Here is a 23,256-nt window from a genome sequence, read left to right as displayed (position 1 = left end):
TTTGGTATGGCTTTGGTCTCTGGGGAAATGTCCAGCCCTTTTTTCTGAGAGTTAGTACGTTGTGGCTTCAGTGACTTTGGGTAGCAGAGTTCCACAGAGGAATAATGCATTATGTGAACATGTTTTTATCCATTTTGATTTTGTCCCCATTTAATTACCCCATTTAATTTGATCAGTCCCATTGCTCGTGTGTTACACAAGATCCTTTGCCTACAGTATGCCTGCACACTTTTATCATGTGTTCTTTATCTGTCTCCTTCCCTCAGGCCATGTCTACACTAAGAGTGCTTTGTCTGTAGCGGAATATCTTTATACCAAAGCACTCCAAGTGCAGACACAGTTTCATCAGCAAAGCTGTCCTTTGCACTGCTGTAGTAAAACAACTGTCACAAGTCAAACCTGTTCTGCTGGTAGAAGTTCAGTTTTGCTGTATTTCTAGCTCTACAGCAGAGACCTCTGTTAGCACAGTGGTAACAAGCAGAACTCAAGCCTCTGTATCCCCCTTTGCCACACGGCTATGCCAACAAGAACCTGCAGCATAGATTGCGATGAAGGTTACAGTCTTTTCAATCTCTCCTGGTAAAAGAGTTTTTCTAGGGCCTTACTTATTTTTGTCACTCTTCTGTGAATTCCCTCTAATTTATTAACAACACCCCAAATGTGCAGCTGCTGAGGTGCACAACACCAGGATTTCAGTTTCAAAATCATAGTATTCTTGACCGTGAGCTAAACGAGAATCTATTTTTGATTGCCAACAGTAGTTGGGATTTTATCCTTGGAGGGACAGCCATGAGGTAGGAGTGAGCACAGGCCCATTTATTAACACTCATACAGGCTCACCAACATGTTTCCACACTGCCAGCCCCACTTTCTAAATTTTCTTGGGAAGACATTAGGATTGTAGGTCTCTGATTCCTACTGACAAATGTGAGAGCAGAGTAAAAGCAGTGGATGTACAGCACTGGGGTCAGCTTGCCCTAAACTCAGGGTATTAGACATTTGCATCACTTGCAGAATGAGGCCAGGTGGAAAATGATCTCATTATGTCTTTTGGGTTCCCTCCAAGCAGTGCCCCCCATTTTTCCTTGTATTTCCCTCTGGACCCTTGCACTGGTGTCACTGATACAGAAATAACTGCCCTTGACAAGCTGGAAAAGGGAACTTGCTATGTCTTCATAAGGCAGTTGGGCTGAAGTGTACCTGTCCAGAGGCTCCCCAGGAAGAGTTCAGCCAGCTAAGAGGCATGTGTGCAGGAGGTCCAGGCACAGATGCCACCACTTCATGGAGAACATGGTCTTGGGTTACATTCCTGGCAGAGGCACTGCCAAGCTGGTTGGATTGATGGCAGAGGAACTTGCACACTGATTTGCTTGCTCACTGGAGGGTGAGAAATCCTATGAGATCTTAAGGGACTAAACTGTCTTGCAAAGAGCAAGCCTAATAATACCCAGCACAGCTGTTTGATCAGTCAAGGATAAAGCATGAGGGGACTTCACATTCACCTACTGTATGCAGGGAGTTCGGGCTCTAAGCAGCCCACGGCTATTTCCACTCCTAGACTTTTCCAACAGGAGGCCATGCCGGGGACAATGAAGGTAACTTCAATCTGGTTTACAACTATCCCAAAAAGGCTTTGCATGGCTCAATGGCAGCAAGCAGACCGCCAGGGCACAAAGTGCAAGATACCAGCAGGGACTGTGGCAGCCAACAGAAGGCGTGGGGGTCTGGGTGCATCTTCTATTTGCTGCCAATTGGTAGCAAAAGGATATGCCACCAAGAGAGCATTCTGCTGGCAGAAAGCATGATCCTGCTGCCATAGGGGAGCTTTGCGTGGACTCGCTCAGAGTTTTGCCGACAGATTGTTCCGCCAGCACAGCTTTGTAGTAGACTAGGCAGTTGAAGCAGTGTCCCATAAATATTCTCTAACATCCTTAAACAGAAATTGAGGCACCTGAAAGAGGCTAGGCATATAGGATTCAACCCAGGTTTCTTCTGAGCTCAGCCTGGGCTGGTCCAGGACACTGGGAATTTGATTATGCATAGATATTCCTGCAATGCTGACAGTTATGCTCCCCAGTATCAGATTTCCATGCTTGGATACTATTTACCTGATTAGTTTTTCTTTGGCATTTCTAAGGCACTGATCACTGTGGTATCTAACTACCAATGCAAGGAGCAACTATGAAGGAGGAGTCTGTGTGTGCCTAAGATTCAAGAACAGTAGCAGATGGGAACTAAACATCTCTGGGTGCCTCTGAAGTTGCATGGCCCCATTAATTGATTCCTTTTCAGCCCAACTCTTCCTATGGGTTGTGAGGGGGTACCCTTCACTGCTTCAGCCATGTCTAGGAAGTCCTTGCTCCTCAGCCACAGTTCTAATGCTCCACCTAAGAGAGTTTACTCTCTCACCCCACAGGCCGTTTTTCCCTGCACTTTTATGGATGCAGGGACACAGCACCTAAACAAGCTCTGGAAACTCATGCCTACATCTTGAAGAGGGATATATTGCCATTTTGGGGAGATCTTTCTCTTCATGGTCCCTGGCTGTCTTCAGTGGTTAGTCTGTGAAAGAGGAACAGCCTATAACTTGACCTTTGGCTAGGGCTGACCACTGGACAATTCACTCTCTCCTTTTTAATTTTTTAATTTTTTTTTTTTTAAGAAAAGCATCCTTCACTCACCACAGAGTCACAGGGGGGTGAGCACTGTGCAGACCCACACTATAATTATATTTTTAGTCTTTACCTTGGTCTTAAATCACCCACTCTCCACCTCTCACTTGGTCTGGCATGCCAACACTGCCAGGTTCAGGGGCACCTCCACTTGCAGACCCTTCCATGAAGCAATACCAGCCAGGGAAGTCTCCAGTCACAGATTTCAGCTTCCTGATCTGCCAGTACTAACCAAGCTGTTCAACCTGACAGACCCTTTTCCACTGCATGCTTTGGGGGAAACAGGCAGAATCATGCTTTAAGTCAAGGGTATCAAACATACAGCCCATAGGTAGGACCCAGCTCATGGTGTTAGGTCTCCTGGCCTGTAGAGCTTCTTGGAGGCTGGACAATCTAGTCCCAGAGCCAGCCCGTAACACTTATTGCTGTGGCTACCAGAGCCACTGTGTTGGTGTGGGCTAGCAACTGGGGGTGAGGGTGGAGGGGTGGTGATTGCTGCTGTTTGTCCTCCCTCTTACCTGCCACTGAATTTCCAGTTTTCAGTTGCCATTGGTGATTAAATTGGAAGCAGGTGGCAACAGGAAAAGAGGGAGTGAGTGGCCTCAGTCCTGCAGCCTGGATCTGGAGGTGGTTTGTCTGGCCTGAATGACCCAGCTTCTGGCTGCTGGCAGGGAATATGGCCTGCCAGCTACTTGAGTATGACACACCTGCTCCAAGTGAAGAAGGCATCGGAGCTCTTTGGGAGATGAAAGAAGCCTGGAATGAGCCAGAGAGTAGGCACCGTGTGTTTGCGAGTGTGCTGCAGAGGCTCAGAGAGAGAGCCCTTCACTTTTTGGCATGCTGAGGGTTTGTCTACAGCAGCTGTCACTGCCAAGCCACCAGAGCACATTCAGATCCCTGCGCTTCTCTAGCAGCTCCACCATGCCTGGCCAGCACAGCTGGTGCAGTGGAGCTCAGTGCACCATGGGAAGGCACCAGGTGCTTACAAGACCATGGCAGCTGGCAGAAGTCTTCTTTCTGGCAGAGAGGTGATGTTACGCTGCCAGCAGAAAGAAGGGTTTCTGCCGCTGCAAGGGAGCCCTCTTTGAAGAACCACTGCTTTTATGCTGTGCCTTCATCTTTGCCTTAAGACTAAGTCACAAAGAGCAGCAAGGAGAAGGACTCACCTGCCTTTTGCATTAACAAGTTTTCAGGGACTCCAGCAGGCTGGAACAGGATAGTGTTTAAACACCTAAGTGGCACTTCAATAGTTATTTGGTGGAGTAGGCTCTTGCCAACCCTACAAAGTCACTCACTCCTTCTCTGGGTACCTCAGATTCCCTGTCAGTGAGAGGGAGATAACACTGGCCTACTTCACCGATGTGTCACAAGAATGAATATATTAAGTTCTGAGAGGGGCCAGTGCCTTGGTAGGGAAAGACATACCAGTTTCTTAGATACATTTGCAATGGCAGGAAACTTAAAAAAAAAAATGCCCAGCACCCCCATTGCTCCAAGGTCACTCAGCCACCCTCTCATGGGTGTCTGTGCCCTGCTGAGACAGGACAAGGCCCTCCACAGCACCTGCACCGATTGAAAAGTCTACACAGGGGGGTGGATGAGGGAATCTCCTGTCTTTTGAACTGCTGTAAGAAGAGCTTTTCCTCAGTTTGTGCTTGGATGCTGTGGAACAGAAGGTGAAGCTGAGCAGGAGCAGTTTCCCTGCACAAGGGGTAATGCTTTAAAAGCCTGGGCAGCTTTGAAGTGCTGAAGCAGGCTCTCAGGGCCCTGTGCCTTTCTGAAAGCATCACTTACTCCAATTTATGTCCCCATGCTGTTAGACTGGCCAAGTCACTGGGTCCACAAACAACCTAGGCACCCTTCATGCTCATATGAGACCCTAGATCAGGGCTGTCTTACTGGTGGCATGTGGTTTGCATATAGTTTGAGGGGTTAATATGCAGACCCTGGACTCTCAGATAGCAGCCACTCTCCCTATTGCTTCTGTTGCACTATCAGCTGGAGCCTCCAGGCCCCCACACCCAGCCTCCCTGCTCCAGCTGCACTTTCTGGCTTTTCCCGAGGGAGTAGGGCCATGCAGCAGTGCGGAGAGCTGAGGATGAGTCCAGGGCTGTGCCTGGGGGGGAAGGATTGGGGCCATGCACACAAGGTGGAAATCACACCCATGCAGTACAGCAGTGGGCAGCAGGGGGGTGCCCACATGGGTGTGCATTACAAGAGAATCACACTTATGTGCCCACACACTAAAACAGTGTGTTGGCAGGGGGCAGGGGGGCCATATGGCTCCTGGTGTGGCCTGTGTGGTATGCAGCCTCCAGGAGCTTTGAAACTGGACAGCCCTGCCCTAGATACTGATCTAAATGACTAATTTGCACTTGCTTAATTTTTTTCTAGTGTGTAAAAAGAGATACAGTCTTTGGAGCAGGATTGGCTGATCTGCTTCACTGGCATTTACTGACATTGCCTAGGGCTGTTACTCCACAGGATGAGACCTGGGCCTTCAAGGGCCCAAGCCTGCTAGACACCAGCTCTGGGTCCTGTGCCCTGTGTCCTGAGTCAGGGTGCTGTGGGAATCCCTTGCAGGGGAATTTGCAGAGCGTGCAAAAAGCAACCAGACATCCTCCTCTATAAGATGTCACAAACTGTGATTACCTTTGGTTGCAACAATTCTTTTGGGTACATAGAGCATGACAAGAGGCTAGAACATCTGTTTGCTCACACTCATTTGTGCACCCACCAAGACCAGCACTGTCAGAAGTGTGGGCATCTCCAGAATGCATGAATTGAAGGCGCAGTATTTCCCAGCAGGGGTATTAAATGTGGAGTCAATAACATAAGGCTGAGATTTACAACACTGGCTAGGGGATTTGAACATTCAAGCTGCTTTAAAATGAATGGGAACTGGGTATCCAAATCTCCAAAGATTAAATATCCCACTTTTATAATGGGGTTACTATATAGTTTGAAGATCCTTTATCCATTGGCATTTATATCAGATGAGACTCTGGCCCTATACAGCAGTTTACTTTTGAATCACTTTATATCAGGGGCAGGCAATTATTTTGGGCAGAGGGCCGCTTACTGAGTTTTGGCCAGCCACTGAGGGCTGCATGACAGGCAGCCAGGGGCAGATAAATATTAATTTTCTAAATTTTTTAGGGGACCCACGGGCCAGATAGAATGGCCCAGCAAGCTGCATTTTGCCCACCCCTGCTTTATATGGTACTGACCATTTATCCTCCCTACCTGTAGGTAACATCCCCCAAGCAACAGTGAGTTCCTGTAAAAAGCAAAGAAAGAAACTCCCTCCCTGCAGAACAGAAGGTATTTGAAGTGGATGGGACCATACATCTGGAAACAGAGAACCTAAGCTACAGAGAAAGAGTCTGAATGGAAATAGGGGAGCACAGGGAAGAAAAGCCTCCTATCCCAGAATGCTTTGTAATATTGCCAGTTAAAGGAGAAGCCTTACTTTGGGAACTTTCCTCTAGTCCCACATTCTACTTTAGCAGAAGCTTTGAAAAGAGGGTCTCTGGAGAGAGATGCACAAAGGTTGCTGGATAAGAGTACCCAGTCTGGCAGAACATAAGGCTGGCCCAGTGAATAGGGTGCTGGCCTGGGGCTTGAAAGACTCCCTGGATTTAAAGTCCTTGCTTTGCTGCAGACGTCCTGTGTGACTTGAGCAAGTCACTTAATTTCTCTCTTCCCCAACAGGAAAAAAAAGGTAATAGCACTTGCCTGCATCTCAGGTAGGATGGTGGGAGGATAATTGCATTAAACTCTTTGAAGTGCTCAAATACTATAATGATCAGGGTTAGGTAAATAAAAACACAAACCTCAGGCTTGCAGTACCTGTCTTACTAGTAACACTGCTCTCAAATGAAATGGGTATTTACTATTTGCCCAGGAAAAAGCTGCCAGAAATAAAGCGCAAATGGTAGGTAAATCATGTTGAAACACAGACGCACACATTTCTGTCTGTTCCAAGTTCCCGTCTCAGAGCTGAGTCCATTTGGTACCAGCTGGTGAAGCAAGGCTCAGAGCCAAAGTCTTCACAGTGAAGAAAAATTTCAAAAAGCAACACAGGGAAACTAAACCTTGTATTTCACATTTATTCATACTGGTAAAGACCTGCAGAACTAGGATTCCACCATATATTCTCATTATCCAAAAAGGATGTTGCGTGTCAATTTTGAGTGCCCAGTTTGAGATATGTCTGATTTTCAGAAAGTGCTGAGCACCTGCTATAGAAAAATCAAACCCATTTATACAACTCAAGCTGGACCCCTTCCCCCAACACATAGAAATAAGGCACTCCACATACGAGTCACTTCGCAAATGTTGGCCTGGGTCCCAAAATTGAAAGAGTTTCACAATGGTGGATTGCCCCTTCACTCTTATTGACCTCTATGGGGAGTTGCTGGATGCATAGCACATCTGAAAATAAGATCTCTTTTTTTTAAGGTGCTTCAGTATGGATTTAAAAGCCTAATTTTAGGCTCATCTTTTTGATAATCTTGCTCATGGACTGTGGTGCTGGAGGGGACCGTGCTTTCAAGAAATAGTGTGGCCCTAACATCTGAAGTCAGAACCTGTGCCCGAATATTGTGTTAAGAAATGCCCCACTAGTGGGTATACCACATGGATGAAATGGAGGTAGGGGTGGATCCACTAGGACTCCAAGATCCCTTTCCACCTCTGTGCCACCCAGCAGGTCATTCCCTAGGCTGTAGGTGTGCTGGACATTTTTCCTCCCTAGGTGCAGCACTTTGCATTTCTCCTTGTTGAACTGCATCCTGTTGTTTTCTGCCCACTTGTCCAACCTATCCAGGTCTGCCTGCAGCTGTTCCCTGCCCTCCGGCGTGTCCACTTCTCCCCACAGCTTTGTGTCATCTGCAAACTTGGACAGAGTACATTTCACTCCCACGTCCAAGTCGCTGATGAAGACATTAAAGAGTATCGGTCCAAGGACCGAACCCTGCGGGACCCCACTGCCCACACCCTTCCAGGTCGAGACCGACCCATCTACCACGACTCTTTGGGTGCGACCCTCTAGCCAATTCGCCACCCACCGGACTGTGCAGTCATCCACTTCACAGCCTCTTAATTTGTTCACCAGTATGGGGTGGGATACCGTATCGAAGGCCTTCCTGAAGTCCAGGTATACGACATCCACCCCTCCTCCTGTGTCCAGGCGTTTCGTAACCTGGTCATAGAAAGAGACTAGGTTGGTCAGGCACGATCTGCCCGCCACAAACCCATGCTGGTTTCCCCTCAGCATAATTTGTCCTGCCGGGCTCTCACAAATGTGAGCCTTGATAATTTTTTCAAATACTTTACCAAGGATGGAGGTGAGACTGACCGGCCTATAGTTGCCCGGGTCCTCCTTCCTCCCCTTTTTGAAAATGGGGACCACGTTAGCCCTTTTCCAGTCCTCCGGGACTTGGCCTGTGCGCCACGAGCATTCGAATATTCCCGCCAGTGGCTCTGCAATGATGTCGGCCAGTGCCTTCAGCACCCTGGGATGGAGCCCATCCGGGCCTGCCGACTTAAAGGCATCCAGTTCTTCCAAGTGACTCTGCACCACCTCAGGATCTACGTATGGAAGTCTGGCGCCTTGCTGCTGCCTCTCTACAACCCCAGTGAGAGACTTGTCGTGCCCCTCGCTTAGGAACACTGAGGCAAAGAACTCGTTGAGGAGTTCAGCCTTGTCCCCTCTATCTGTCACCAATTGCTTCTGCCCATTTAGCAGGGGTCCTATTCCTCCCTGGGCCTTCCTTTTACTCCCTATGTATCTAAAAAACAATTTCTTGTTGTCCTTTACTTGGGTTGCCATCCTCAGCTCCATGGTAGCTTTGGCCCGCCTAACTGCCTCCCTACAAGCACGAGCAGAGGAGGTATATTCATCTTTAGTGATCTCACCCTGTTTCCACTTTTTATGTGCTCCCCTTTTGGCCCTTAGGCTGCCCTGGATTTCTCTGGTCAGCCATGGAAGCCTCCTGGCCCCTTTCCCTCTTTTGCCTCGCTCGGGGATCGTCTTGCTTTGTGCCCAAAGGATCGTTTCCTTTAGGCACAGCCACCCTTCTTGGGCACCCATCCCATCAAAACTCCTACTCTGCAGTGCTTCCTTGACTAATCGCCTGAGTGCAATGAGATCAGCTTTCCTAAAGTCTAGCACTTTCACCCTACTAGTTACCTTACCCACTCGCCGTCTTATGTTGAAGGTGCACTTCTTCAGCATTGCTTTCTCTAGTAAAAGCTTGCAACAGCGTGTACATCAGCAAGCAAGTCAAAAACCTTCCCAAAAACAAACAATGCAACACACACAGAGTTCTTCTTCCCCTGTGGGTGAAAGGATGAGAGAAAGAATAAACCACGCGCGATAGATGTTAGTCACTTCGCTTAATGTGCTACGAGAAAGCACTCAGACACTAAGGTGATGATGGGTGGTAGGAAAAACTATACAGACTAGAAATAGAACTTGTGGTTATTAAATGGCACTTCTTTCCCAAGGGGAGAACCATTAGCCCAATTCTCTTCACCTTATTATTAATAATCATGTTTATTACAGTAGTGCCTAAGGGCCAGCCGAGAATGAGGTCCCATTGTGCTAGGCATAGGACAAATGCAGAGATGTAGACTATCCCTGCCTGGAAGACCGACAGTCCAAACAGAAAAGCCTGCAATACTGGATGGGGAAGGAATGTCACCCACCAGCAGAGTCAACGTGGCAGTCCAGGCTATGGTGGTACCACACTGAGCGAGACGGTGGTTAAATTACAAGAGGAGCTACCAACTGGGAGGGGAGGGCAGGCGTAAGTGGGACAGGCAGGGGAGAAGAGGGGAAGAGAAGGCACCGTATGTGCCTCCAGATTATGGGGTAGGATCTTCCCTGCACAGTTCTGAGGCTGCCTGGGTGGAAGGTTGCCTTTGTGCCCCATTTTACTCTCATTCCTTCATGCAGCAGCATTTACTCTGGCTATTTAGCAGCCGCTCCTACCAGCTGGAGCATCAGTACGCTGCAGATGGGCTAATAACATTCTGCCAGCCTAGAATTCCTTGAACATGTTTCATTCATTATGCTTCTTCCTTTACTCCCTATCCTAAGCTGCAGAGTAATGGTGTTGAGAGCTGTTAAGCAGCTGATACGTTCTACCTCAAAATTGGCTTCAGATATTCCTGTACACAAAAGGTATAGTTTTACTGGTAGCAAAACCTATCATTAAGATTACATGAAGGCCTCTATTTATAAACACCCTCTTCTCACATGGTTATACCTTTCTAAACATTTCTCATCGCTGCTTGCAATTCCCCTTCCCCCTTCCTTCCATTTTTTTTTGGTCTCAATCAAAGAGTGAATTTGCTTGGGGATTTTGGGCAAAATCTCTTGAATACATTTTGGTGCAAACATAACCCAAATGGGTTTGAACTTCACAAGCTGATACATAGCATGTGGCTTCTCTTCAATGAAGATGGCCCTCAGTCCAATTTACAACAAAAAAACTCAACATCATGACAACAGATGCCACTGAAAAATCCTTTTTTGTGCATGCAGGGTACAAACTTTTGACTTGATGTAGAATTAACCCTGTTTTTTGGGCAATAACATAACTAGCACTGAGTTGAATCTCATTTGAGAAAACAGTTTACAACACAAAGATGCAGTCGGTTCACCTAAAGATATGTAAAACTGTCACTCTTAATTTTGTATACAGTGGATAGATACAAGCACAACTGGCCCACTGGAATTATACATGTCTCCCATTAGGGGACAGAAGAGATTTCAGTTATGTAGCTGTTATGTTCTGCTCTTATTTCACTATAGCATGCCAGATCTGTGTACAGGTTGGACTACACAGCAGTGGAGGAACACCTCAGCAAAGAGATCAGCTAGTGTGTTTACAGTATCATAGATGAGCTTAGTTCTCTATGGATATAAGATACCAGGTCCTGGTGCAGCTTGGCAAAGGGGGGCACAAATTAAAAGACCACAATCCTAAAAGCATGGGGTGCATGGGATAAGATGTGGGCAACTAGAGAGGAAATGCAAGCCAAGTTAGAGCTTTGCAGGACCTGAAACCGAGGCTGGCATTAAGGCAAATCTTCAAGAAGGAGGCTACCATGATCAGGATGAGCATAATGAGGATTTTAGCAGCAGCCTGTTGGATAACCTCCAAGGGCACAATTTAAGATTTGAAGTGACCGAGGAAGATTTTGCAATCATTAAGACAAAAGTTGACCAATGCATCAAGAAAATTTTGGCACAACAGAAGGACTGGATTAAGAATTTCAGAGCTATTACAGAGGAAGACGTAGCGAGATTTAGCAACAGTGTTCATGTTTGTGTGGGAAAGGAGTCAAAAGTGACACCAAAACTGCGAGTCTAGTGACTGGAATGGTAGCATAATTATCTACAGTGAGAGAGAAATGAGGTGGGTAGGGTGTGGAAGGAGATCAGTTCTATATCTACCCCATGGAGCTCAAGTTGTTGGCTGTACCTCCAGTTGCCAGTGCGATACAGCTGGGAGGATAGAAGAGAGGGGCTTAGTATTGAAGGGCTTTCCTCTTTATTTTTAATTAAAATTAAAAAAAAAATGAGGAAACAACATTATATCCATATCAGTTTTGAAAGCAAAATTAAATACTAAAGCCACTAGATGCAAACACATATTTTTGCTACCTATCTATATTGAGCCGGGGCCCCAACAGCCAAGGGCAGTGCCAGACCCCATATAGAAGTTAGGTAAGGAAGGGCTTGCCTCAGAGTTTACAAAGCTAATTCACCATATTGGATTAAATTTTCTCCTCTGATATAATTTGTGCAACTCATCTGGGGTTGTAAGTAAATATGAGGGCAGATTGGGTCAACACTATATAACAGAGAGTGCTTAGAAAGACGACCTGATATAGCTGCATCATTACAGTGATATGCAGGTCACTTAAGTTTTGCCACACTCAGCTTTTGAGGGTTTCAATTTGCCATATTAGCATTACGCCTGTGTCATTTTTTTGCGTGCATTTTCCTTGCTAATTTTTAAATTAGGGAGAAGGGAAAAGGGGATCAACTATTCATTGCCAATCCCACGTCTGCATTTCACTCTGACATATCCTCTTGGATCTATACCCACTTCGGCTAAGCTGGTGTAAATTTGGTGCACCACCCCCAACTTCTGTGGAGTTCCTTCAGATTTTTATCAGTACTACTGAGAGCAGAATAGGACTTCTAATTGGTAATTAGTTTATAAAGTATGTAGAGTGCTTTGGGGGCCCTCAGGATGCAAAGTGCTATATAAAAGTTATTATTAGATATTAATAATAAAAAGAACCCCAGAGCCCTGGGGAAATAATCCAGAGAATGTAGCAAGTCAATTATGCAGGCAGCTTTCAATCCAGTCCTCCCTCCTCTTAGCCATTTTACCACTTCTCCCTCCATGCTTCCAATTCCCAGAGTCCAGAGGAAGAGATGATGCTGTTTGCTGATGTTCAGTGACCTTAGCTGCATGATTCATGATTTTCCTGTGCTTGTGGCCACGTAAACCTGTGAGTGTTGACAGTGGGGTGTTCACAGTTTGGGAGTATCAGGGCACTTGAAGTCTCTAATTCCTTCCTTGTGCAAAGAGCAAGACTCTCTTCACACCAAATGCTGGACCCGCTCATCTCATTGTCCTCCCACCCTTGGGAAGAGGACACAGAAACTAAGGATAACCTGATTTGTCTAATGTCTCCTGGATGGGGGTGCAGGGGCATGATGTGGGTCAACAGCCAGAGGAGCTAGGGTGACTGTCCTCAGCAGAGACTCAGACATTGCTCATACTATTCCAGCACAGCACATCCGAGCCTGGAGTTTGGTTTGGGAAATAAAATAGAACTGAATAAGAGCTGGGTTTTCTCTAGCACTTTCCATACCCCAGGGAACCCAAAGCCCTTCATGGAACAGTGAGAAAGATCCCACAGTGCAGTGACTCCACAGCCAAACATGGCAGCCATTATTTGCTCAGTGATCACTCGCACACATCCCCTCAGAGAGTAAAGCCAGTATTACTGAGATGGGGAATATTAGTTATCCCATACTCTGCACAGAGAGTGCTCTGGGATCTTTAACCTCCCCCTAGGCAGCCCACCAGAGATGGCCATTGGGGACTTGGTTTCGGATTTCCTTGGCAGGATGCCCTGACAACAGTCTAGCATTGCAGATGAGCACATTGCCGAGGGTTGAACTTTAATCCACAGTGTACTGGCCTGGAGAAGCGAGAGCTGCCTGCGAACCCTTTCTCAGTGCTCGCTGCATCCTGCCTGGGACTGGGTAGAACAGAATATGCCTAAGAGCACTACTTCAAATATAAGGGCTCGTGTTCCTTCTTTTAATTTTGCAGTTACCTTTTCTAACTATGGGCATAACCCATTCTGTGGCATCGGCAGTGCTCAGCAAGAGCCCTACAAACCAGCTACACTATACTAACAAAACAAACAAGCCTAGTGCTCCCAAATGACCCATAAATAATATAATGTGTAACATCTAAACCAGGCCTTAGGAGAGACAACAAACTGGTGGATGCATACTTAAAGTGCAGCAACAATCCAATATGCACAGTTACAGTGTTTATAAGGAATCTGATGTGCTACGCCCACATCCCAGTTTTCAAGAACAAAGTTTAACAACTAAAAGGTGTTCACTGGCTGGACCAGTATTGCTAAGGAAGGTAACAGCTCTTCTAGATGGGAATGTTGCAGCTGGCTTCTTTATACAGAGATGAAACACTAAATTCAAACAAGCCTGAAGTTTGGGAAGGTTTGGATAGGGACACAGATTTGTGGCCTGGAACTATTTCCAGCACAAATTTATTTTAGAGTTAAACTTCTCTGGGATTATTTTATGGTGGATGGCAAGTAGGAACTCATGAGTATATAACAAGGTGAATATCACATCACAGTTATGAAAGCCTTTGGACTACAATGCATCTTGACACTAATGTCACAAGCAGGCCTTGCGCATAGCTTTTGCTTTATTATATATTGCATTTACTTTTGGTTCTGTCCTATATTACCTAGTTCAAAAACTATTCATAAGTGCAGCTCAATACACTGGGGTTGACTAGTCCAACGGTGGCCAAACTGTGGCTTGTGAGCCACATGCAGCTCGTTGGCAGGGCACTTGCGGCTTCTCCTGCTGCTCCAGCTTTCCCAGTGGGGAGCATGCCTTGAGCCCACCCTCCTCCCTCTTTCAGGTGCTGGGCTGCTGGGGTGGGGGCGTTTGAACTATTACCTAGTTCAAAAACTATTCATAAGTGCAGCTTAATACACTGGGGTCAAATGGCATTGGGTAGCCGACACGTATATGATTGAATTAGGTTAGGATAACTGGGCATGTCTACATGTATGTTTTAATGGGCATTAGCCTATTTTAATGTGCATCAAAAAATGTGCTATTTAGTTGATACGCTAATAGTTAAAACTCACTAGTTGAAATAGAATACACTAATGTTAAGTTAGTGAACATTCAACTAGGTTAATATAATTGTCACTTAAAAACCATGGGTGCCTATACACGACCAGGGAGGTTGCTTTGAGGCACTGTAATTCCAGCTCCTCAGAGCAGACACGATTAATCGAGTCTGCTGGAGCGTGGCAGTTACCGCACACCAGCAGCCTCCTGCATCTTGTGTATCAGTGCCCCTGCAGTTCAAAATGGCAGTCGGGGTGCTTTATCTAAAGCTCGTTCAACAAGCTTTAGATAAAGCACCCCTGCTGCCATTTTGAAGTGTGATGATGCTGATACACGAGATGCTGTGGGAGTTGTAATTAGAGTGACTCTCAAGAGATGCTCTAATTAAAGCACCCTCCTCCCAGAGTATGTGTATAAATGCCCCGTACTCTTCAGTTAATGCACATTTAGACAGGCTAATGTACAGTGTCCTACACCCTCTATCATGAGGTACCTTTTACACATGGTTGGCGGGGAGGGGGTGGCACTTTAATTAGAGCAGCTCCAAAAGCCACTCTAATTAAAAGCACCGCAGTGCCTCATGTATCAGTAGCCCCATGCTTCAAAATGGTGGTGGTGGTGCTTGAACTAAAGCTAGTTCAACAAACTTTAGTTAAAGCACCCCGCTGGCATTTTGAAGCATGGGGATGCTGATACATGAGATTCAGAGGCTGGCTCAAGCTCAGTAATTACCGCACTCCAGCAGACTCAATTAATCAAATCTGCTCTGATGTGCTGTAATTATAGCACTGCCACACTCATTTACAGGCAGCCAGAGTTACTAGATTTGATGCTCAATAACTAAAGTGTATTAATGCACCTGTAGATGCGCCCACTGTGTTGCAGCGTAGGTATTTCTAGATGATGTTACTGTTCTAACTGGCTTTTTTACCCTGCTTCACACCAAACAGCTGTGAATAGGACTTATATGAAAAACTATTCAATATCTATTTTGATGCAGCAGAGCAATAAACAGCAAGCATTAAAGCCTTGCCAGTGGCATTAGTAAGAGGATGCTATTACTAATACTGTTGCCCAAGTCCTGTTATACACTAATAACTTTATTACTATTATTTCTACTGAGCCATAGGTGTGCCTGGTGCTTTACAATAAAATAAAAGCAACACATCTTTTTCACGAGGAGCTTACAACAAAAGTTAGATATAGAACAGCACTGGGCTTATTTAGTGAACAAAGAGTGTAGGCAGGAGGTAGATAGGAACGAGGTTTACAGCAGCAAGTGATCGTGAGATGTGCTTATTGTTGGGTTTGTGCCTTGCTATTGCTTTTCAGGTTTTTTTAAATTTTAAATAAATTGATACGTTTAGGTGCATGTTGTCTAGAAGAAGAGACGCATGGAAGTCAGCACTGGAGGGCTGACCAAAGGGAATGAGACTCTAAGGAGAGATTTTAAGGTGTTGTTTGAAGATATTTTAGGCAGAGAGGCGGCAAATTACTTCTGTTCATTAATAACCCTTGAGAATTTTGACTGCAGAGGATGCTACCTCACCAATATTCATCTGGCTATTGAACACACTAGTTTGTTATTATGGAGTGGATCTGGAGGTCTGGAGACTTATAAAAACTAATTTCCACAGAGTTGTTAGTTTGAGTACACACAGTGGTTTATTACTGTCCCAATGAGGGGATTGAATAGACGAAGCCAAAGTTTACATATGATACTAGATCAATTCTTATGTGGCTTGGCCTACCTACATTAAGTCAGAACTCTGAATGCCTGCTTCATCATGTTTGAAAACTTATTAGTTAAGCTGGGATCTAAAGCATTTCCAAAGCACCTAGACTTGGACCTAAACTAGAACTGGTCATCCGAAACTGGCTGCTTATTCTCACAACACCTCCCCATGTGAGGATTAAGATAGGTCATGTACAGAAGTTGTTTTTTCACTCTTTAAAGTGCTTTATTGCCATGACTTAACAGGAGTACATGGCTTTACAGTACTTTAAAAACAGGTACAGTGCTTTAGCTTTAAATTAACCTTTGTTAAAGGTATTAAATTTGAACTCTAAGGAGAGATTTTAAGGTGTTGTTTGAAGATTTTTTTAGGCAGAGAGGAGGCAGATTACTGCTATTCAGTAATAACCCTTGATAAGTTTGTTATTATGCAACCTAGAGTGCTTTAAATAATTTCTATACACTGGTTAAATTTCTGACCAGTGGAGAAGCCCCAGGCGGCTGCAGAGCACCCCCTGCATCCTAGCTTGGAAAGTGCAGGGAGGCTTGGTGGCTCCCCCACCACCCCAAACACTGCACTTCTGTCATGTTTAAGAGTGCTGTAACTTTATAGTACTATAGAAAGTGCTCTAAATTACAGTGCTGTAAAACATGCCTGGAACACTTCTGTACACACCCATAGGTTTCAGATATGAAATTTCCCTTCTTTTGAGTCTGAAAAATAAAAATCTAAAGTTTGGCATAGAGTTGGCAAGCTGATCAATTGATCAGTCACATATTATCAACTGACTGGTCAAGCTGCTGAGCAAACTGCTCCCCTGCCCTGGCAGCCCAGCACTTGAAGGAGAGAAGGAGGCAGGAGGGTGGGCTTGAGGCACGCTCCCCACTAGGAAAGCTGGAGTGGCCACAAGTGTTGTGCCAACAAGCTGCATGCGGCTTACAAGCCACAGTTTGGCCACTGTTGGACTAGTCAAATATCCAACCCTAATTTGGCAAGATCAAAACTACTCCTAGTTTTGTCCATTTTATTTGAAAAAGAGCCAGGCCAGAACTGGAATTATTTCTCTGAAATTCCTCTTCAACTGATGAACAGCCACCAGAGCCAAATCTTTCTACATACTAAGAAAAAATATTTAAAATGGTGGGTCCCACTTTATATTTTTAACCTCCTATTTCATCAGGCCACTGAAATTTGCCAGCCAGGAAGAACACTGAAACCTAAGCATCACTACATTCCAACTTTGCTGCAAGACTCTTTTCACAAAACACGGCTCCATTACCCACTCTGCAGCTCCTCTCTTGATTGGGAATTGTTCAGTGAAATGTTTTCATCAAAAAGAAAAACCTGCTGATTTGCCAAAACTGAAGCTTTCCATGGGGATGTACCAGGTTTGGATTAAATAGTCCTTGGGAAGGATTAACTCAGCTGAGAAAGAGAAACCCATCTCAGAATAACTGATCTGATCATTCACCTGGGATGTGCAGAAGTGTAACATACAGTTTTTGCACCTGGGGCAGCAGTAGCAGCCGGGGCAGTGGTAGCAGCTCTAGCAGCTGGGTCAGTAGTGGCAACTACCACCATTTTTGCACCCCCTTAAAAATCAGTGACTGGGGCTGGTGCCCTGGTTGCCCACCCCTAGTAACACTACTGGTTATGTGGGACACCTGGCTTCAAGTTTCTACTCTTCTAGTTGAGGCCTGGGACTTCAACTATATCCCAGATACGGGGCTGCCCATATCCCAGATATGGATCATCAGCAGTTCCCAAACTCTAATAGACTGCACACCACCAATTTCAAATGATACAACCTTGAGTACCACCAGCAAATTTTTGTCATATAAAATTTTTATAATAAATCTGTTAATGTGTACCACTGACAGATTGTCTGCATACCACTGGTGGTACGTGTACCACAGATTGGGAACCGCTGAGCCGGATCAACAGGCTGTTGGCTAATCTAGGGTGAATCTCCTGCTCTCACATTTTGCAAACAACCCCCCCCCCAACAAACCAAACTCAGAAAGGTCTTATTTTCGTCCCACCATGAAACAGGAAAAATGTTATGACTCAGAGTTTTCTGGGACAGGAAAACTGCTTCCAGTCTTGCTCCAGCCCTGTATCTTCAGCTGCCCTACCCTACATCAGCTGACATATCACTTCTCCACTATGTATGGTTGGCATACAGCTGCAGCTCCTCTCAGGCCTCCCAAACAGCTGTGACTGCAAAGGGCCTAGCTGGCCAGCTGCTCTTCAGGAACTTCTTGTTTACTCACCTTGGCCTGCTGTTGCTGCTCCTCTGGCCTACCTGTCTGTTTCTTCAATGCAGACCTTCCAGAATCACTGCATACTGTACCTCAAGGTCCACCTGGCTAGCATAGTCTTGAGCACTGCTAGTTTTAGTTTTACCAAGTTGAAGCCAGTGAGAGTCTCAAATCAAACCCCCAAGACTGGATCATCTCTATTGTTTGGATCCAAAACCAAATTTTGGAACCATTTCTAGTAAAAACCCAAATACGGTTTTGCAAAGCTGGAACCAAAATCATCTCTGGTCTTGTACATGTTTTCATCCATCTGGCTTTGTAGGTACATGGTGCAAAAGTGACTTTAGGTCACGTGCCTATCTCTACTGAAGTGCCCCTATTTTGGTAGAATAAAACAAGAGCCTTATACCAGGACAGAGGGAGCTAAATGCCTCAGAGTAACAATGAGAGACATTGCTCAACCACAAGGATCCTGTACCAGCCCCAGAATTGGTAGATCGTTTGCAGGAGGGTCACGAGAGAATGTTCTTGCTTAGCTCTAAGTGCCGTGTGTAGAATACCTGCAGAGACAGACAGAGAGACAGGCACAGAGCTGGGGCTGGATACATTCCAATGTGTCAAAGCAAAACTGAACCTCATAGTGGAGGATGCTAAATTTTGACAATGGGAGAGAGGCAGACAGACAAAGGGAGAGTGGGAGGGAACAGACTTTCCCTGTTAATGCTGTCTTTTCATAAAGTTAAGCATTATTATATATTTTTACAATGTCTTGTGTGAGCATGACATTTTATAGGCAGTTTAAGAGCCAGCGTCTTGCCTTTCTAACACAGGAAATCCCAGTCCTTGGGGTGCTGAGTACCCTAAGCTCAATAGCAATTAAGGATGCCTAGCACTTCATAGGAGGCACTCAACAGCTTGCAGAATCAGGCCCTTTTGACAGGCGTAGGACAGCAAATGATGTGAAACAGAAGGTCTAGTGAGGTCACTGGAGAAAACAATAAATGTCAACAGGAACAGAATTGGAGCCAAAATGTTGGACCTAGGTAAGGAATGGATAGGCCCCTCTAGGCCATCAGGCTCCGTCCTCTGCATTCCCACGCTATTACTAACCAAATCACCACTTTGAACCCTTACCCATAGCCACAAGGACCAGTATCCCAAGCACCAAGAACTCCATCTGACCTACTATAGGTAAAAGCCAGGGAGACCAGAACACAGATTGGAATTGATCATGAGATAAGCTGTTGTAACTTCATCTCGTTTGTTCCTGTTTTGAGCTGCATGTCTGTCTTTGTATTGTTTTTCATTCTAAAAATGAGACTTATTCCATTAAGGTAATAGTAGGAAGGAGAAAATTCTGTCAAGAGCACTGGAGCAATGAAGAGGCATTAATAGAGGAAGGCTAAACTGAAGCAAGTGGGCTTCAGAAGAGGGTCTGTAGGAGGTGGCTGAGGTTGTATGGTGCACGGGAAAGGCCCTCCAGGGAAGGGGCAGTATGCGGGGAAAGTGCAGAGTCATTGGTTGAGAGAGGAACAGAGCACGGGGTGTGCGGAGACAAGCTGAATTAGCACAGTATAGAATGGCAGAGAAGATAAGAGCTATAGGCTCTGACAGAACTGCACAGGGCCTTGAAGATGAAAATGAGGAGTTGGACTTTGATGTGGAAAGAGATTGGAAGTCAGCGCAGGATTCGAGAAGAGACGATGACACAAGTGGAACAGCAGGCAAGGAAGATAATTTAGCTGCAGCATGTTGCATATATATCTGAGTGAATATTAAGCATACTCTATTGCCCTGTTGGGCCTCTGTATCCCTGAGCATCAATTGGAATTGCTTGTGTGATCTAGTCTATACATATTCGTAAAGGCCTGGCTCCTTAGTACACTGGTACTGCCTAATATATCAAAAGCAAAGGATGAGGCTTAGTCTTATAAGAGAAGATACTGTCCCAGGTAGAGCCCATGCCCTCAGGTCTGCAACAGCCAGAGAAACACTATGCGGAGAGGCCAAGGGGTTCTTGCTGTCCCAGATACTGGTTCTGTCACAGATCATCCTCAGAAGAGTGGCAAATGGTGTGGGACCCTCCTCTACCTCTGTCCCAGCCCAAAAGGGCAACAAAGGAGCAGTTGAAACACTCTCCCCCACACCCTGCAGGTTCTTGGGCAGAGCAGCTTTGAACACTTTTGTTGCTGCTACTGATTATAGTGTTGGTGGAGCCACAGTTTTCCAAACCTTCCTGAAAGAAAGGGATAGGGTCAGCTGCCAGCACGAGAAAGAAAACTAGCTAACCCAATGATATATTCCCTACACTAAGCCCATTCTTCCTTCCTGGTCCTCTGCATGGATAAACAGCACAGAACAACTTGCCACTATTTTTAGATATGGAAAAAAGCAGAAATTACAGATGCAGTCCCTTAACAACAGTCTCTCTACCTAAGATGCAGAGAAAGTGGCAGGCAGCCATAGAAGGGGTCTTTGGATGGGGAAGGAAGGGGCAGAGATGTTCAGTGTGACCAAGGCAGGGATAAGCCTATTTTGGGAACATGGGCTCAAAGTTTATTTCTAAACCTCACTGTGGAAGGGAGGTGATTTTCTCAAGATGACAACTGTGTCAGGGTATAAAATGAGAGGGACCCAGATTCTGAAATTGTGAATGGATCCTTCCTTTTAAAATCACCATCCCCTCTTCCTCTCTCCCTCTTCTGTACTATTTTTTTTAAACAACTGAACCTCTCTTTTTTCCTTTCTCTTTCCCCACCATGTTTCACATTCTGTGGTTTATTGACACCTCTCCACTTCAAAAGTAATGCCTCTCCAATTCATTTCTCTTCCCCGGTCTTCAATATGTACCTTGATGTCTTCCCTAATTGTCTCGTTTTCAGTCCGTGTCTCATGGGCCAACTTGCCAAACCATACCCATGGCAACAACACTTGATTATATAGTCTCCCCTTCCTGATACCTATTATTTCAGTTACACTGACCACTCTTTGCTTTTGCTTTTATCTTCCCTTCTTTGTTTCATCCATTGTTAGTCTTAGTATTCAATTGTGATTTGATTTTCTCTCTCAGTTCCTTCTTTGCCAATTCATTGCTCCAGCCCCTTATAAGAATACCCACATAGCAAAAGTGGGGAAAGTGAGATAAAAGTGTACTGCCCTTCACTTTTATCTTACTTTCCCTCCTTCTGCTATGTGAAAACCTATCCCATTTCTGGTGCTTCAGGATTTTCTCGGTATATGGATAAGCTAGAAATCCCCAGTCATACAGGTCATTGCTTTAACAACATGATACATGTCCTATAGCTACGTCCACTTTGGATACTCTCATTTCTATTCCTTCCTAACTTCCAAAACTGTTAGTAATCTTTGCTCCCTCTTTCTTGCTACTCCTTCCAGTCTCAATACACAGAGTGTCTTTGCCTCAGCCTTTCTTCAGACAAGCATGAGAAACCTGTCTCCTTCTTTCAGTCTAGGATTGCTGTAATATGTTAGTATCTTAGCTAGGCCCAGCACCTCTCTTCACTGATTCTTCCTCATTTGTCTCCTCTTACTCTCTTTATGGTCCTTGAAAACTTCTGACATAATTCAGTCCCTCAAAAAAACTACTTCTTCTCTTGACCCTGCTACATCTTATCACTTGGGCCTGTCTCCCACTCTTGCTTTCTAGGTTACTCTCATTTCCAGTAATTCTTTAGCTTCTGGGACTCTCCCCAGTTCTTTGAAAATAGGCCATTATCTGTTCTGTTCTTAAAAATTCCTCCATTGACACTGACATACCATTTAACTAACACCCTCAGCTTCTTCATAGACTGCTGAAAAAGTAGCTCCCTCTCATCTCTCACACATGACTATCCTTACCCGTTTTCAGTCTGGATTCATCCTGACCACAGCACTGAAATTTAATGATCTCTTTTCTGTTACTGAATCTCCTCCCATCCTTTTTTACCTCATAGCAGTTTTCTGATACTGTAGATCATTCACTCCTTTTTGGGGTATTTCACTACAAATGAAGGTTGCCCTGTTTTTTTGTTTAATAACTGTTCACCCATAAACAGTCTTCATGGTAGGGGTTCCTTTTTTGTGCCAAGATCCCTTCTACACAGACTAGATCTTTTTGACTTTTTTCTATAAGTATGTTTATAATGCTTAATACATATACGGTGCTTTTAATTCACAGACCTGACAACATTTTACCAAAGTGGATAAGCATTATTAAGTCCATTGTGCAGATAGAAAAAATGAGTCAGAGACTTATGAAGGTCAACATTTGCAGACATATTTGTTAATTTGATGTGGTTTAGTTTTTGGGTATCCAAATCAAAACACCTTAAGATATTTGATTTTTTGAGAGACATTAGTGGGTGTGGTGGACCCTTAGCATCCATGAAAATCAAATGCAAGGGTTCTTAAGTTGTGCACTCAAATCCAAAGAATTAACAAATTCTGGAAGCTTGGGGGTATGTGATCTGATCAGGATGATCCATGTGTGTTAGTACTACATCCTGGACTGGAATCAAGCCCCCTTTTTTGCTCAGTCCAAAAGACCACTGTTGCCCCTCTTCATGTGTTTTTTCTCCCTCAAAACTTCACTGCCAGAGGAGCTGTGTGGGAAACAGCTTGTCGCGTGAAAATTTTTATGATTTCAAAATGCTTCCTATTCTGCATTGAGGCAAACTCAAGATCTTCCTGAAGTTTTCTTTACTCCAGAATAATGAATAGCCCACAACTTCAAGTCTCACTTGAAATGTGGGGAACCCAGGTTCAAGTCCCTGGTTTGAATCAGGTGGGGTTTTGAACCAACACCTTCTGCTTTCCAGTGGAGTGATCTTCTCATTAGACTATTGGCTACTCTGTTACAGTCTCTCCCTCACTTTTTTGACCACAAACCCCATCCTGATCTTATGAAAACTTTCCTGTTGAAGTTGGTACATATTTTCCCATGACAAGTTTTAGCTTTAGTTTTGATGAATCAACTTTTTCCAAAGAAAAAACTGTTTTGTTGGAAAATCCCTGAGCGGGTGTAGCTGTCAATACTCAGATGTATATCTCTTATATCATCACTATTGGCTTTTGCTGAATCACCTTTTGTCTCCCTCATGGTTTTGTCTCAGCTTTCTTCAGTTGACTACTACAAAGACTGAAGT

At 45.0% G+C, this 23,256-nt stretch overlaps 1 protein-coding gene across 1 annotated transcript in view; it reads right to left on the bottom strand.

Annotated features, from left to right (window-relative positions):
- The window catches only part of CACNG2 (calcium voltage-gated channel auxiliary subunit gamma 2), a 62,933-nt gene that overhangs the window by 6,394 nt on the left and 33,283 nt on the right, over positions 1 to 23,256 (bottom strand). The window lies entirely within an intron of this gene.

This window comes from Alligator mississippiensis, chromosome 4 (assembly GCF_030867095.1).
Source record: "Alligator mississippiensis isolate rAllMis1 chromosome 4, rAllMis1, whole genome shotgun sequence".
In the NCBI taxonomy this organism is placed as follows: Eukaryota; Metazoa; Chordata; order Crocodylia; family Alligatoridae; genus Alligator; species Alligator mississippiensis.
This window is presented reverse-complemented; position numbering and strand designations above follow the sequence as displayed.